This window comes from Thunnus maccoyii, chromosome 8 (assembly GCF_910596095.1).
Source record: "Thunnus maccoyii chromosome 8, fThuMac1.1, whole genome shotgun sequence".
NCBI classification, from domain to species: Eukaryota; Metazoa; Chordata; class Actinopteri; order Scombriformes; family Scombridae; genus Thunnus; species Thunnus maccoyii.
In genome coordinates, this window is record NC_056540.1 from 34,791,748 (window position 1) to 34,809,867 (window position 18,120).

Genomic DNA, 18,120 nt, shown 5'->3' on the forward strand with positions numbered 1-18,120 from the left:
AATGGGGTTGGGACCATCAGTTGTGTTGTGCAGAAGTCAGGTGGATGCACAGCTGATAGTCCTACTGAATAGACTGTTAGAATTTGTATTATGGCAAGAAAAAAGCAGCTAAGTAAAGAAAACGAGTGGCCATCATTACTTTAAGAACTGAAGGTCAGTCAGTCCGAAAAATTGGGAAAACTTTGAAAGTGTCCCCAAGTGCAGTCGCAAAAACCATCAAGCGCTACAAAGAAACTGGCTCACATGAGGACCGCCCCAGGAAAGGAAGACCAAGAGTCACCTCTGCTGCGGAGGATAAGTTCATCCGAGTCACCAGCCTCAGACAACGCAGGTTAACAGCAGCTCAGATTAGAGACCAGGTCAATGCCACACAGAGTTCTAGCAGCAGACACATCTCTAGAACAACTGTTAAGAGGAGACTGTGTGAATCAGGCCTTCATGGTAGAATAGCTGCTAGGAAACCACTGCTAAGGACAGGCAACAAGCAGAAGAGACTTGTTTGGGCTAAAGAACACAAGGAATGGACATTAAACCAGTGGAAATCTGTGCTTTGGTCTGATGAGTCCAAATTTGAGATCTTTGGTTCCAACCACCGTGTCTTTGTGCGACGCAGAAAAGGTGAACGGATGGACTCTACATGCCTGGTTCCCACCGTGAAGCATGGAGGAGGAGGTGTGATGGTGTGGGGGTACTTTGCTGGTGACACTGTTGGGGATTTATTCCAAATTGAAGGCATACTGAACCAGCATGGCTACCACAGCATCTTGCAGCGGCATGCTATTCCATCCGGTTTGCGTTTAGTTGGACCATCATTTATTTTTCAACAGGACAATGACCCCAAACACACCTCCAGGCTGTGTAAGGGCTATTTGACCAAGAAGGAGAGTGATGGGGTGCTGCGCCAGATGACCTGGCCTCCACAGTCACCGGACCTGAACCCAATCGAGATGGTTTGGGGTGAGCTGGACCGCAGAGTGAAGGCAAAAGGGCCAACAAGTGCTAAGCATCTCTGGGAACTCCTTCAAGACTGTTGGAAGACCATTTCAGGTGACTACAAGAGAATGCCAAGAGTGTGCGAAGCAGTAATCAAAGCAAAAGGTGGCTACTTTGAAGAAACTAGAATATAAGACATATTTTCAGTTGTTTCACACTTTTTTGTTAAGTATATAATTCCACGTGTGTTAATTCATAGTTTTGATGCCTTCAATGTGAATCTACAATTTTCATAGTCATGAAAATAAAGAAAACTCTTTGAATGAGAAGGTGTGTCCAAACTTTTGGTCTGTACTGTATATTCCATCAAATCATAACAAAAGTTATCTCAGGGCAATTTTCACATAGAGTAGATATAGGCTGTGCTTTTTAATTTACAGGGACCAAACATTCCCCCATGAGCAGCACTTGATGACAGCAGCAAGGAAAAACTCCCCTTTAATGGGAAGAATCCTCAAGCAGAACTGGACTGTAGGTGGGCAGCCATCTGCCTTGACCAGCTGGGTTGAGAGAGAAAGAGGGAGAGCAAGGGAAGAGAGTGACTCATTTCACCAAATCTCTTAGTTTAGTTCAGTTTAGTTCAAATATTTATTGTCACTGACTTCCTAGTTTTTTCATTTTTTTTCTAAATTAAGCATTCACATCACCATTCATAACAACCAGATGTTACCTCAGCACTGGACTCACTCAGGTCTGCATGCTCTGTCTTTGGCTCTTATACTAACCAACTCACAACCCACCACAGCTCTGTTAACACCTATAAGTATGCACATGACACAACCATTATAGGACTCAGGTTAAACTGGTGCACAGACAATAATCTGTAGCTTAACCCCTTCAAAACTCACATATTTATCATTGACTTTAGGCACAAACCACACTCTAAGACACCCCATAATACTCACTAATGGCAACTCCATATCCATCCCTGCATCATTCACATTTCTTGGCACTCACATCTACCATACAATCCAATGAGACCTCAGTTCAGACCACATCTTCAAAAAAGCCCAGCGAAGACTTTTCTTTCTACATCAGTGCAGGAAATGCAAGTTATCTAAAATCATTGGCACCCACCTTCAAACATTGAATTTCTGTAAACAGAGCTCATAAACTCATCTCAGACTGCACTCATTCAGATCACCTTCTGTTCCAGCTGTTACCTTCCAGGAGGTGCTATAACTCACTGCCAACCAGGACAAACTGATTGAAAAACAGCTTCTTCCGCACTGCAATATGGACCTTAAACTCTTTGGCACCTTACCCAGTCAAGCTGTATGTAACTAGCAAACGATGTGGGCTTCATAGATAATTGGCAGACTTTCTGGGGAAGACCTGGTCTGATTAGGAGAGACGGCATACATCCCACTTTAGATGGAGCTGCTCTCATATCCAGAAATATGGCCAAGTTTATTAGTAAACCAAAACCATGACAACCCAGAGTTGAGACCAGGAGGCAGAGCTGCAGTCCTACATGCTTCTCTGCACTTCCATTAGAGCAGTTACCCACCCAAAACCACATAGAGACTGTGTCAGTCCCCCGACCACATAAATCAATTAAATCCAAAGTAAACAAAAGAAGAGTCATTCATGAAAATCTAGTAAAAATTAAAACCACTACTGCAATAGTACAACAAAATAAGATAATTAAATGTGGACTCTTGAACATTAGATCTCTTTCATCTAAAGCTGTTTTAGTAAACGATTTAATTTCAGATCATCGTATTGATTTATTTTGTCTCACTGAAACCTGGCTGTGTCATGAAGAATATGTCAGTCTAAATGAATCCACTCCCCCCAGTCATATTAATACTCATATTCCTCGAGACACTGGCCGAGGAGGAGGAGTTGCAGCCATTTTCAACTCAAGCCTAATCATCAACCCTAGACCTAAATTTAATTATAACTCATTCGAAAGTCTTGTTCTTAGTCTCTCTCAGCCAACCTGGAAAACTTTACAGCCAGTTCTATTTGTTATAGTGTATCGTCCTCCTGGCCCGTACTCTGAATTCCTATCTGAATTCTCAGAGTTTTTGTCGTATTTAGTCCTTAGTACAGATAAAGTAATTATAGTAGGTGATTTTAATATTCATGTGGACGTTGATAATGACAGTCTCAGCACTGCATTTATCTCATTATTAGACTCAATTGGCTTCTCTCAGTGTGTAAATAATCCCACTCACCGTCTTAACCACACCCTAGACCTTGTTCTGGCTTATGGGATTGAAATTGAACATTTAATAATTTTTCCACAAAATCCTATTTTATCAGATCATTTTTTAATAACTTTTGAATTCCTATTACTGGATTATACACCATTAGACAAAAATGTCCTCACTAGATGTCTATCTGATAGTGTTGTAGATAAATTTAAGGAAGCAATTCCATCAGTACTGAATTCACTGCCATGTCTCAATACTACAGAGGACTCTTATGTTAACTTTAGTCCCTCCCAAATTGATAATCTTATTGATAGTGCTGCAGGCTCACTAAGACAAACACTCGACTCCATCGCCCCCTTAAAAAAGAAGATAATAAAACATAAGAGGCTAGCTCCATGGTATAACTCCCAAACCCGCAAATTAAAGCAAACATCGCGAAAATTGGAAAGGATTTGGCGTTCCACCAAAGTAGAAGATTCTCGCTTAGTCTGGCAAGATAGTCTTAAAACATATAGAAAGGCCCTCTGTAATGCCAGAGCCACCTATTACTCAGCATTAATAGAAGAGAATAAAAACTGCCCCAGGTTCCTTTTCAGCACTTTGGCTGACAAAGAGTCATAACTCTACTGATCCATGTATTCCTATAGCTCTCAGTAGTAACGACTTTATGAGCTTCTTTAATGATAAAATTCTAACTATTAGAGACAAAATTAACCACCTCCTGCCCTCAACAGGCACCGTTCTCTCCCCAAACACAGGAACCTTGGTAACGGCAGTAAATCCTGACATATATTTGGACTGTTTTTCTCCAGTAGACTTGTCTGAACTAACTTCAATGATTTGTTCAGCTAAACCATCAACCTGTCTCTTAGATCCCATCCCAACTAGGCTGCTTAAGGAAGCCTTACCCTTAGTGAGCACTTCTTTACTAGATATGATCAATTTGTCTTTAGTAACAGGCTATGTACCACAGTCCTTTAAAGTAGCTGTAATTAAACCTCTTCTTAAGAAGCCTACTCTTGATTCAGGTGTTTTAGCCAATAATAGACCTATATCTAACCTTCCATTTCTATCCAAGATCCTTGAGAAAGCACTCTCTAATCAGTTATGTGACTTTCTACATAACAATAGTTTATTTGAGGATTTTCAGTCAGGATTTAGAGCGAATCATAGCACAGAGACAGCACTGGTGAAAGTCACAAATGACCTCCTAACTGCATCGGACAAAGGATTTGTCTCTATACTTGTCCTGTTAGATCTTAGTGCTGCATTCGACACAATTGACCATCAAATCCTTTTGCAGAGACTGGAACATTTAATTGGCATTAAAGGAACTGCATTAACCTGGTTTAAGTCCTATTTATCAGACCGATTTCAGTTTGTACATGTGAATGATGAATCCTCCGTGAAGGCAAAAGTTAGACACGGAGTTCCACAAGGTTCTGTACTTGGACCAATTCTATTCACCTTATATATGCTTCCTTTAGGTAATATTATTAGGAAACACTCCATAAATTTTCATTGTTACGCAGATGATACCCAATTATATTTATCAATGAAGCCTGATGAACCCAATCAGTTAAACAAACTCCAAAAATGCCTGTAATGGCAATTTTCATTTTTTGATGTCCTTTCTTTTCCTGTTTTTCCAGTTTACCATTACTACACAGGTAGGTTAAGTTAGGAGTGATCTTACGCAGATTCAAGAACAGATTTTCCAGTCCGTTGGCTGCCGTTTAGTTTGTTGTTTTATTGAAGTCTTTGTACATGTCATGAACATACCGGGTTTCTATCCTGCCAGCTGTAGTGTGCGTCTGTTCCCGATCTGGTAAGAACTGTATGTGCTCCACCTGCCTGTGCCTGCCGTTTCCTGTCACCTATGCCCCTAGATATACAACCCTGTGCATCTCATGACCACCACCCAGTGTCCAAAATAATACTGCAAGTTATAACTAAACAAATGACATGCCAACAATCAACATAAATGGCTCCTACAATGCCTTAACGACATAAAGACCTGGATGACCTGCAATTTTCTGCTACTAAATTCAGATAAAACTGAACTTATTGTGCTTGGCCCTAAACACCTTAGAAACACATTATCTAATGATAAAGCTACTCTGGATGGCATTACCCTGGCCTCCAGCACCACCGTAAGGAATCTGGGAGTTATCTTTGATCAGGATATGTCCTTTAACTCCCACATAAATCAAATTTCAAGGACTGCCTTTTTTCACTTACGTAATATCACAAAAATCAGGCACATCCTGTCCCTAAAAGATGCAGAAAAACTAGTTCACGCATTTGTTACTTCTAGGCTGGATTATTGCAATTCCTTATTATCAGACTGCCCTAACAAGTCTCTAAAGACTCTCCAGCTGGTCCAGAACGCAGCTGCACGTGTATTGACTAAAACTAGAAAAAGAGATCACATTTCTCCCATTTTAGCTTCACTACATTGGCTTCCTGTAAAATCTAGAATAGAATTTAAAATCCTTCTCCTAACTTACAAAGCCCTTAATGGTCAGGCACCATCATATCTTGAAGAGCTCATAATACCGTATTATCCCACTAGAACACTGCGCTCCCAGTATGCAGGCTTACTGGTGGTCCCTACAGTCTTTAAAAGTAGAATGGGAGGCAGAGCCTTCAGCTATCAGGCTCCTCTCCTGTGGAACCATCTTCCAGATTCAGTCCGGGGTGCAGACACCCTCTCTATGTTTAAGAGTAGGCTTAAAACTTTCCTTTTTGATAAAGCTTATAGTTAGGGCCGACCAGGCTCACCTTGGATCAGCCCTTAGTTATGCTGCTATAGGCCTAGACTGCTGGGGGACTTCCCATGATGCACTGAGCTCCTCTCTCCTCCTCCTCCTCTCCATCTGTATGCATTCATGTAACATCAATGCATGTCACTAACTTTGCTTCTTCCCCGGAGTTTTTGTGCTTTCTCATCTCACAGGAAACCCTGGGTTCTGGGCCGAGCCTTCGCGGTCCTTCACAGTCCTGTTGGCATCCTTCCCTGTCTATTGCTGCTTGTGCTTGTTGTGATTATTTTCTTCTGTCCCCCCTCCCCCTTTCCCTCTCTCTTTCTCTCTCTCAACCCAACCGGTCAAAGCAGATGGCCGCCCACCAAGAGCCGGTGTCTGCTTGAGGTTTCTACCCGTTAAAGGGGAGTTTTTCCTTACCGCTGTCGCCAAGTGCTGCTCATGGGGGAATTGTTGGGTCTCTGTATATTAAAGAGTACGGTCTTGACCTGCTCTATGCGAAAAGTGCCTTGAGATGACTTCTGTTGTGATATGGCGCTATATAAATAAAAATTGATTGATTGATTGATTGAACTAGGTTTCCATTCAAATTTAGTGCAAATTTTTACCAAATTTCAAGATTATTGGCAAAATAGAATCTGAACAAACGCACATTTCCATCCACTGCCTTTTTGTGAAATTTGGAGTTGGTTCATCAAGATAAACAGCTGCTGGCGCAAATCATCATCCAAGATGGCAGCACGTCAGTGTCTTTGTGTGTTTTTGTCCTACTTATGTGATGAATAATTATGGTTATTAGTGGTTATTATAACTGTGACTCTCCACAACATCCTTTTTGCTTGACACTTGTTTATTACTACAAGTGGTCTGATTCTTTTGGAGTAATGTGCCCACCCTGGGCCTCCTTTATGGTGGAAGTTATTGTGGACCTTCTGCACTAAGCACTCGCACTTCTGTCAAAGGAGCCGGAGTCATTTCAGGCTTCTGTCAGGAATCCTGTTTCCACCATGAGTCTGGTCGTTGAACACCGTCCCCTTCACCGTAAATCATGTCCAAAGATTGGATAAACTTTGTATTCCAATTTTCTCTTTGTGACTGAAGGCAATGTCAAAGAAGGTGCCAGAGTGTTGCTGGATACTTCATTTTCCTTTAAACTTATGTGAAATACTTTTTGTTTTTTTTGCTTTTTGTTTGGTTCCTCGTGTAAGTCTGCATATACAGGATGACTTGAAGGAGCCAGATTGTGTTTGCTGCTCGTGTTCCACGTACCTATGTGCTGATCTGTTGTCTCTGACATCTTGCTGCTTGCCTGTGAGTTTTTCTTGTGTGTGGTCTGGGCAGGTTGTAGAACTGAATTGACCTTCTGGGATAAATAAATTAATCTGAATCTAAGTTAGATTTTGACATCACTGGTTCTGTTCTTTAAGTGTTGCCCAATTTATCTCGGGCTAGTAAATCCTTCTGTGCATTATGCTTTAGATGGAGCCCCCCGGGGGATGAGTGTATTGGGTCATAAAGTGTCAAAGACATGTATATTTCCAGATATTCCACTTTTCTGCTTTGAGCCCGGAAATCTCATCTGGTTGCTCAGTGTAATGACTTTACTGGATAATTTTATTGTCTCTCAGGGTTTTTTAAATCCTAGGTATGATTCGTTTATTTCTAGGAGTGTTCTGAACAAATCATCATACATGAAATGTAAACAGACATTTCACTGTATTGTTGTTATTGCTCTCAGGTAATATACAACCCCATCCAGATCATGGCAGTGGTACAGCCGTTTATAATACTCCTGATTTTAAATGTGGGTTAGGATTGGGCTTAATCCACATGAATGTACAAAGTTCGGTAGCTAAATTAGACTTTGTTTGTATGTGGGCTTTGACATCTGATGCTGATGTCATTGTTATTTCTGAATCTTGGTTAAGTAATAGTTTGAGACTAAGACATTTCCATAGATGGTTATAATATTTACACAACAGATTGACCTATTAGGGGTGGGGGAGACACAATTTTCATAAAAAAATACTTTGGTGAGCAAACAGTTTGAATATTTAGTTCTAGATCTGGAGGTCTCTGATTATAGGCCACCCTCTGCTAACAATGAGGCACTGCAATCCCTTATGAAACTTGGATCTGGCTCATCTTTTTTAACCAATTAATGTTAAACTCTCCCATTACAATAATCTCATTAAAAGAGATCTTTTAATGAGATTTTCGTAATGGAGATTTTAACATTAAACACACAGTATGTAATTTCAGCTGCTAGTTGTCTCTCAATCAAAACATTAACAAAAGATGGAGTGTGATAACATTGCGAAGTAGTGTGGGATCATGGGAGATGTGGTTTTCGTTTTTTTTTTTTTTTAAAAAAAACAGCTTCTCTGGGATAGGATTACTTCAGTGTTCATTGTTGAGGATGCATTGGAGAGGTCTCCTCCTCTCCAGAACAAACGGACCACGTGATTAAAACAGGTAAAAACACTGAATAAAGCTGTTTCATGTTAAAAATCAGTGTTTCTCTGATGCTGTCCAGTGAGCACAGGATGTCCGGCAGGGGCTGTTAGCTGAGCTGCTGTTAACGTTTGCTCAGCTTTTTTCTCTGATGACTTAAGATCCAGACGTTCAACATGTTTTTTACCGGGTGCCAAATTATCTGTAGAGGTCTCCTCCTCTCCAAAACAAACATACTCAGGGATTGAAACCGGTAAAAACACTGAATAAAGCAGTTTCACATTAAAAATCACTGTTTTTCTGATGCCGTTTGGCAGACACAGGATGTCAGGAGGGGCTGTTAGCTGAGCTGCTGCTAACGTTTGCTTGTTTCTCTGATAACTTAAGATCCAGATGTTCAATGATGAAAATCCTTCTTCTGGTTAAAGATATACTTAAAAACAACCAAGATCTAAAAAGTTTATCATAAAAATATGGCTTAAAACTGAATAAAAGTCCATTTATGACAGTTTCTGGTGGGCAACCACAACGCAGACGTATTATCTTGTATGTGTGTAAGTTACTCTTTGGTAGACACCATTGTGGCAGACAACCACAGCAACCACACATGCATCTTGTGTATGTTTACTCTTTGGTAGAGGAGGTATGATGCCATTGACAGGCGACCAAATGAAACGGTCCGTTACTTTGATTAAAATTTCAGATTTATCTGGGTTTCAAAATTATTGGAAACATTTGGGATAATGTAAGTACATAACTGAACAAAATATACATCATAGGTCTAGTTGTTTTTAGACATTTTAATGCAAAATAGTTACATATTATAGTTTTAACTGGTTACAACCTGTGTCTGATGACTTAAAATCTTATTTTAATAATAAATCTTTTTCTGATGATTGATTCACCAACTAGGCCCCATTTAAAAAACTCTTCTTCAGTTGATTTAATTTGAACTAATTCTCCCCATAAACATTCATCTGTTTCCATTTTTGCAAACAATATTATTAATCGTTGTGTAATTGCAACTGTGCATTATACAAAAAATTTGAGAACAAAACCACATATTATTGGTAAGAGAGACTTAAAACTATTTTTTGTTGAAGGGTTTTTGCATGATCTCGCCTCCTCTAACTGGGGCAGAATTGAGCTCAAACCAGATGTGGAAATGGCTAATAAATTCTTTTCTGATGGTCTGAGCAGGATTATTGACAAGCTCCCTTTAGAAAGTTCAGAGATGAAGGCAGAAATAATACCTGATTTTTATCTGAGCTATCTGCCTTGCTTCATGAGTGTAATCTGGCCTGAGCAAAGACCAGAAGGTCTCGTTTAGAGTCAGACTAGCTAGTTTTTAGACATCTGTGCAATCAATGCACAATTACAAAAAGCATTTTGGGGATGGAGGATCACTTTAAAACAAACATTTTAATATGAGTTGCAGCTTACTTCTTTACAGGAGAAGGTTGTCGTCCCTTAAAGTCAAAGTAGCGACCCATAGAGCGGTCACTGAGCTTTAACAGCAGCATGAAGAGCTTTATCAGCAGTGTGAAGAGCTTCAAAGTTTATCTTCTGAAAGCTCTTCACACTGAATGATTTCTGATCTCTTTTCATCTGTCTGATATTTAAAGAAAGTCATCATCTGTCACATTAGCTCTGATCCTGCTCTGTTCTTCATCATCCTTCTAGGAGAACAGGAACATTGTGAGGACATCATCTCTCTGATCTGACCATTCTGACCGACAATCACTTTGATGGAATCACACTGAATATTTAATATGTTAAATTCTAAGTTGTGTTCATGTCTAAAAGTGCATTAATCATAGTAATGACTAAATTATAAAACATTTATTTCAACTCAAGACTCTGCTGCCACACTGACTTCAAACATGATGCCGACTGAAACAGAACTGAGTTTGTTAAGACATTTGTCATGAATTCTGCTGTTGTAAAATACACTGAGTGAACTTCAACTGGACCTGATCGAGTTCAATCAGCCAACATGTGAGAAGACTGACATGAGTTGTCTGTAAATCCTCACTGTGGACATTAAAGAGTATGTAGAGTTTATACTTAAAGTCTGAATCAACCAGATAACAGTGTGGTCAGTCTGCTGGATGTTTCACATTAACTGAACTCTGTCTGCTCAGCAGCTGACGTTGATCTATTGAAATCCCACAGCCAATCACAGCTGAGTAACATACAGCTTCAGCTTGTTTCAGTTTTCCATCCAAACATTTATGTCCTTTAACAGGTTGGACAACAGTCCACTGAAGGTTAAATAAAGTTTTATTAAAGAAGTATAAATGGAGTTTCTCTTCCAATAAGACTTTGTTGTTGGAAATTGTTCTTTAAAATATTTAGTAACGTTACTGACATTATAAACTAATCTGATGTGGACTTACTCTTTCTTTGAAGAATGTTGTCTTTTAAAAAATATACGTTCACCCATGGACCGGTCACTCTTCATGGACACACAGCTGGGTTCAGGTCCAGGTTTCAGTGAAACTGGTCTCTGATGGATCCTGTTAGACAGAGAGACAACCACCACAGAGGGAAATTCACTGTTAAGTATTCAGCCAAAGTAGCTGTTGGATAAACTAGCAGCCATCAGCGAGGAAAGGATCAACACAGCAGCATGAAGAGCTTTAGCAACAGTGTGAAGAGCTTTATCAACAGTGTGAAGAGCTTTATCAACAGTGTGAAGAGCTTCAAACTTTGTTTTCTGAAGCTCTTCACACTGAATGATTTCTGATCTCTTTTCATCTGTCTGATATTTAAAGAAAGTCATCATCTGTCACATTAGCACTAATCCTGCTCTGTTCTTCATCATCCTTCTAGGAGAACAGGAACATTGTGAGGACGTCATCTCTCTGATCTGACACACTCTGACTGACAATCACTTTGATGGAATCACACCAAATATTTAATATGTTAAATTCTAAGTTGTGTTCATGTCTAAAAGTGCATTAATCAAATATTTAGTAACGTTACTCACAGTATAGACTAATCTGATGTGGACTTACTCTTTCTTTGAAGAATGTTGCTCTTTAAAGAATATTTGTTCAATCATGGAGCAGTCACTCTTCATGGACACACAGCTGGGTCCAGGTCCAGGTCCAGGTCCAGGTCCAGGTCCAGGTCCAGGTCCAGGTCCAGGTCCAGGTCCAGGTTCAGGTCCAGGTCCAGCAGAGTCTGGTCTGTGCTGCTTCTTTGTTCTTCAACACAACACACACAGAGCTCTGAGTGTGAATAATGATGGTGGAGTGATGTGAGTGGAGAACAGTGATGGACAGTTAGAGATCCTCATCTCACCTCTGAGCTTTGGTCTGGCTGTCATGTTCCCTTCGCCTTTTAGAGGGAGGGACTCCCTCCTCTCTGTCCTCACACTGATCCATAGCAGAGAAACACCTTCACACAAACACAACAACAAGCTCATTCATTACATCAAGCTGCACATCACACCAGCACTGCAGTTACAACGGCGTCATTCTTGATTCAACCACCAGATGGCAGCAAAGTAAAACATTATTCTTCATTTCCACTGAGGTTTAATGTTTAATGATTTACTCTAGAAGGTTCCAGTTCTCTGTTGGCTTTTCATTTACCACTATAGAGCACATTTAATGGAGATGAGCTGCTGGTGGAGTCAGCTGTGTGGCAGAAGAAATAAAAATACTCACCAGGTGAATTCAGATCCACATCCAGTCACAGAGTCTTTGTAGCTTCACCTGCAGAGGAAACACAGAAAGAGAAACTGCTGCTGATTCTCCTTCATCAGTCCTTCATCATCAGTCTGAGGACTCTGGTTTTCTATGGAGTCATTTGTACTTCTTGCTGTTTTAATTAGAGATTGTACTGAATCACACTTTTAACTTATTTACTTTAAATTTACACTTTTACAGATTGTAAGGATTGAAGGACAGACGTTTCCATGATTAATGGTTAAATTTATGGAGCATTGAACATTGATGTTGCACATTACCAACATCATCTACAGTAAAGATTAAAACAGGCAGAATAAGAGAGTACAAACTGTCTGACTCAATGATGTGACATTGATTTTATATTGATATAGTATAAAGATACTGAATGAAGGTTTGGCAGCAACATAAACTTTAGTTTCTATTGCTGCAGCTCTTAGCTTGGTTAAAATACTGAATATCATCAATGAAAAGATGTTTTCAACAGTTTGTCTGTGATATAGTTTAGAAAGATTTCGGAACATATTATATTATGACTTTTTATTAGCTATTAATCACTAACCATACCACCTGTGAAACAAAGTCTCCCTCACTACCAGCATGATACTGGTTATTAAAACATACACCAGTTTAAAGGTGACTGAATGGGGAGACCCTTCATACTGACACTAAACTTCTCTGACAATGAATAAAATGTTTTACACAAACAAACTCAAGACTGTTTGAAACTGTTTGAGTTCATTTGATGTCAAACTGTCAGAACATAATCACATGACTGTGTTTAAGTGCAGTTAGTGACGTGTTGAAAGCTGATAAAATGTGTATCTGTCAGGTTGATGAGCTGTTGTTGACTTGCTAGCTAGTGACAGTGTTCCTAATATAACTGCAGTACATTTTACTGTTTGATGAACAATAAATTCACTGCAGAACATCTATTAAAACATGGTTTACTTTTACTGCTCAACATTAAACACAACTAAACAGCATATTATTAATAATCTATTTAATTCATTTATTAAAAGCAGCAGCATCATACATTGAGCCTTTAACACTCAGTGTCAGCTGTGTATTTATTTGAGTCTCATTTATTATTATTGATGCACATATTACATGTTATATGCAGGTAATTTTTCAGAGTAACAACAGACAGTGAAAGGTTGACTGTAGGAATTAGTGTTAAAATAGTGCAGACGTGGAACAATGTGTGGCACAGGGGTAACATTCATTAAGACCTGCATTATTGTCTCTGATGCTGTGAAATACACCCAGTGATGGAGGAAACTCAACTGCAGTCAAATACAACAGTTGTTGAAACAAGTAGATTGAAGCTCATTTGTTGGGTTTGTGATGTCACTATTCTTCAGCCAGCACATGGTCTCAGTTGGGTGTTGTGTGTTAGCGGTGACCCACGCTGACACAGTTCTATAGCAGCTAGTTTAACTGACATGCTAACATCCAGCATTTCATTCAAACTGAGCAGAGCAAACACTGACAGGCATCTTTTATTCTCCCTCTAAATGTTCTTGTTGCTGCATCATCTGTAGATTCTCTTTACATCATAGATGCTTTCCAAGCTAGCAGCATACGAGCTGTCTGAGGCTAATGAGCTGCTAATAAAACCCTCTGAGTCATTTTTATTGTTGGGTTAACTGTTATGTATTTTGCTTTTTTTACTTTTAATCTTGTATCTGTCTACTATATTAACTACTGACAAACACCTTTGTTCTCACTCTTGTTTATTGTATCTCATATTTTTCTGATTTATAATATTATTGGATTTGTTTGATACTGTTTTCACATTTTTCCTCCATTAAAGCTCCAAAGGCAAACTGCTGTCTTCAATCTTTACTGGAAGTGTGTTGTGTAACTAAACACTTAGTGAGGACAATAGTCCAAGTACTGCTGTCTTGTTTAACAACCGTACTGGATTGTCTTATATTGTCCAGGTGTTTGTAATAAGTTTCTCTCCTCTATATATGAAAATGAGGTCGACTAAATATTGGAAACATCTTTCAAAGTAATTAAGTCCAAAACAACAACCACAGAACCAATGAACCTCAACAAAACTTAACACTTATTGCATCACTGTTGTATTTCATTGTATTATTCAGGTGTTTCTATTTTTCTGGTCACTTAGTGTGTCAACAGGCTGAATTTTGACTAATGAAGCTTTTCCAGAGTTTCCTCTGATGTTTCTGTTGTCTAAACAGCATCTTGTTAGCAAAGCTAATTAGAGTCAAAGAGGATTAACGAGGTTTCAAACCTCCCACCAGTATTCAACAAAGCAACATAATAAATCACTACTAGCACCATCTCTACTGGTGTCACATCATTTTAACCCCCGCTGACACAAACATGATGAAACCTGTTGCTTACGTTACCTTTAGATGCTGAAAATCATTTTCATCAAGCTGATGAGTGAAGGTGAAATTAATCAGCAGCTTCAACCAGGAAACCAAACGTAGGAAGAACAAACATGTAACTCACAGCAGGAAGATTTCAAATGTCAGTTGCTTCACAAACAGTCTCAACTCTGAATTAATCTTTAACCAGAAGTGACTGTAAAGAAATATGATCCCAGCACAGCGCTGACCTTTGAAATAAAGAACCTGGAACAGCTAAAGTCAAACATTGACAGACTGTATAAATCCTCATCACATAGATTTAGTCTTCTAGCCAAACTCAGGGCAGAACAGTCTGCAGAGCCTCACTGAGCTTCTTGCTGTGAGTGAACTGTAATAACTGAAGGAGACTCAGATGAGCCTTTCGCTGGTTGCAGTCAGAGGACAGTTTAGAGAGATGTTGGTGAGAACATCAACCTGAGACTGTAAAGGTGGGGGGGCTTTGATGGTGCTGGACTCATCCTGAGCACGGCCGCTTTGCTCCCAATGATTTCACTGTATAAACTTGGAATCTGTGTGTAACAGGTCACCTGTTTTCTGTACAGAAAAGCCTTTAAGTTAATAATTCTATCGTAAGATCTCAACACACATCAGAAGATTTAAATAGTTGATGAAGTTACCGCTGTCTCCCAGTCTGGAAACACAGGTATGGATGCTGCTGCTGTGTGACAGCCACAGCTGTTCATTAAAGTCAGAGGAAAGGAGCTACATTACACATCTATCAGCGTCACACAGAGTCTGAAAGCTCCGGACAGATTTAACCCCTTCCTCCACCACTGCCACACACACTCTGTATGTTGTAGATTAAGATATTTTTACCTGTTTTTACTTCTATGTTTGTACTTTTTATGGACTGTAACTCTATTTTTACTCAGCATGTGACCCACATGTGTTCTCTGTGTTTCTTCTTCTTGTAAACAACAAATAAAGTTATTTGAACTTGAAGCTGTCACTAATACAGACAGAGCAGGTTGTTGTTTTTCTCCACAAAGAAGACAAATGTTGGAAGTTATTGATCTGTGAACACTGATTCAGTACTGTCAGCTGTTATTGGACACTTTGAACAGTGACACTAAAATAGAGGAAAACTTCCACCATGTTGATTTGTGTTGACTGTTAGTAGAGTTCTGAACTACAGATTTCTGCTGTTTCTACTGGAACTAAACTAACAAGATGAACAAAGAGTCATTCAAGAGTCAAACAGTGCAAACTGTCACAATACAAACAGAATCAAGTTACAATAAATACCTTTAGACGGAGAAAAGAAGCTGCGACACGACGAGAACAGAATGAGGAAGAGAGAGAGAGAGAGAGAGAGAGAGAGCTGTTGTTGACTTGCTAGCTAGTGACAGTGTTCCTAATATAACTGCAGCACATTTTACTGTTTGATGAACAATAAATTCACTGCAGAACATCTATCAAAGGACAGAAGAACAGTTGAAAGAAAGAGAACAGCAGCTTCTCTCACACACTTGGCTTCCTGGAAATCACAGACCACCTCTGAAGTGACTGATCAGATCATAAATAGTCCAAAAGTTCCAGTTGAAAATACTTTATAACGTTAAAGGTGAGTCAACAGGTTGTATGATACAGGTGTGTCTGTGTGTCCTTACACGACCGTTAAACCTGCTCATTATATCAGGTTAATGATTAACAGATATTCACACATTAACTGGTGGAAACTACTAGTCTGATTCTTGATTAAATGTTAACTCAACAATACAACAAGATTTCCACTGAGAAATGATGGAAAAATGCAGGATGAATGCAGTAATATTTAGTAAAGGCTCAGCACAGGAAGCTGCTGACACTCATTTGATCTGATTGATCCTAATTAGCACGACCAGCAGTAGCAGCCAACAAAAACCATTATAATATCATTACAATTAATAACAATTAATATATACAATTAATGAAATAATTAACTCAGGAAAGGATGAATATACATGTAACTACATTAATATTTGACTCAGATTATTCACAATTTGATGGACGCACACAACAGTCCAAACAAAGACAGTAACACACAATTTTGAACTTAATTGTCTTCAATCCTTGAAAATTAAACCTGTCCTGAACCAGCCTGGTCACTAGAATAAAACATTTGCATTTTTCTGCAAACCACAGAAATGTTGAATATATGTTTCAACATGTGTAATACGTAGCATATTAACGTTTCTAAAGTGACGTAGTTCACATGAGATCTATATGAGCTGGTTTTCTTATTAGGAGGACGAGGAGTCGGTGGATGGTTTGGAAGTTTCTTGGAAGAAAGTTGAAAGTTGGAAATCAGCAGAGAGACCACCTCGAAACCAACGCCCACTTCCTGTTTCAACCAACAAAACTGGGTGTTTTTAGCGAGATGTCGGGACATTTGCAGGTGTTTTTATTTTTTATTTTATTTTATTTTAACCCAAAACGTGATCTTGCCCTAACCCTAACCAGCGTTGTCACATAAAACATCATTATTCAACATCATTGAAACGTAGACATTCAACGTATCAGAAATGTTGCAGAAATGTACAATGCCAACATTATGTTCTGGCGATTGGGTTGCACCATGAGCTGCAGAGATGGAACATACCACTCTGAGGGGGGGTTTGTAATAAGTTTCTCTCCTCTATATATGAAAATGAGGTCGACTAAATATTGGAAACATCTTTCAAAATAATTAAGTCCAAAACAACAACCACAGAACCAATGAACCTCAACAAAACTTAACACTTATTGCATCACTGTTGTATTTCATTGTATTATTCAGGTGTTTCTATTTTTCTGGTCACTTAGTGTGTCAACAGGCTGAATTTTGACTAATGAAGCTTTTCCAGAGTTTTCTCTGATGTTTCTGTTGTCTAAACAGCATCTTGTTAGCAAAGCTAATTCGAGTCAAAGAGGATTAACGAGGTTTCAAACCTTCCACCAGTATTCAACAAAGCAACATAATAAATCACTACTAGCACCATCTCTACTGGTGTCACATCATTTTAACCCCCGCTGACACAAACATGATGAAACCTGTTGCTTACGTTACCTTTAGATGCTGAAAATCATTTTCATCAAGCTGATGAGTGAAGGTGAAATTAATCAGCAGCTTCAACCAGGAAACCAAACGTAGGAAGAACAAACATGTAACTCACAGCAGGAAGATTTCAAATGTCAGTTGCTTCACAAACAGTCTCAACTCTGAATTCATCTTTAACCAGAAGTGACTTTAAAGAAATATGATCCCAGCACAGCGCTGACCTTTGGAATAAAGAACCTGGAACAGCTAAAGTCAAACATTGACAGACTGTATAAATCCTCATCAGATAGATTCAGTCTTTATTGTCCATTTGTTCTCACAGCCTGGAGGAGGCGCAGCTGAGGCTGTTTATGCAGATTAGGCAGCGCAGTGCAATTTTAAAGCAGCTTCAAATCTGTGCTGTGAATAACTAGAACATCTGGAACATCTGGAACGACAGATTCATCCATAAATATATAGATTATAATATATTATAGTCTGGTCTTTTCTCTTCTTTATACGACTGAAATGTTTTCTGCTGCTACACATCAGAACACTGACAGGAAATCAGGAACTTTATTTTGGTTGCTACATTTTATTATGAAAGGATTCAACAGAAATTGAAGTATACATGTTTATTGATTG

The 18,120-nt window shown here is 39.1% G+C and overlaps 1 long non-coding RNA gene across 1 annotated transcript; it reads right to left on the minus strand.

The window, feature by feature from the left end:
* Positions 1-11,742: 11,742 nt before the first annotated feature.
* Positions 11,743-15,772, minus strand: LOC121902110. Its single transcript, XR_006097463.1, has 3 exons — positions 15,723-15,772; positions 12,052-12,099; positions 11,743-11,779 (listed from the first exon to the last, which is right to left on the minus strand). It is a non-coding gene; the product is annotated as an uncharacterized LOC121902110 (long non-coding RNA).
* Positions 15,773-18,120: the final 2,348 nt, after the last annotated feature.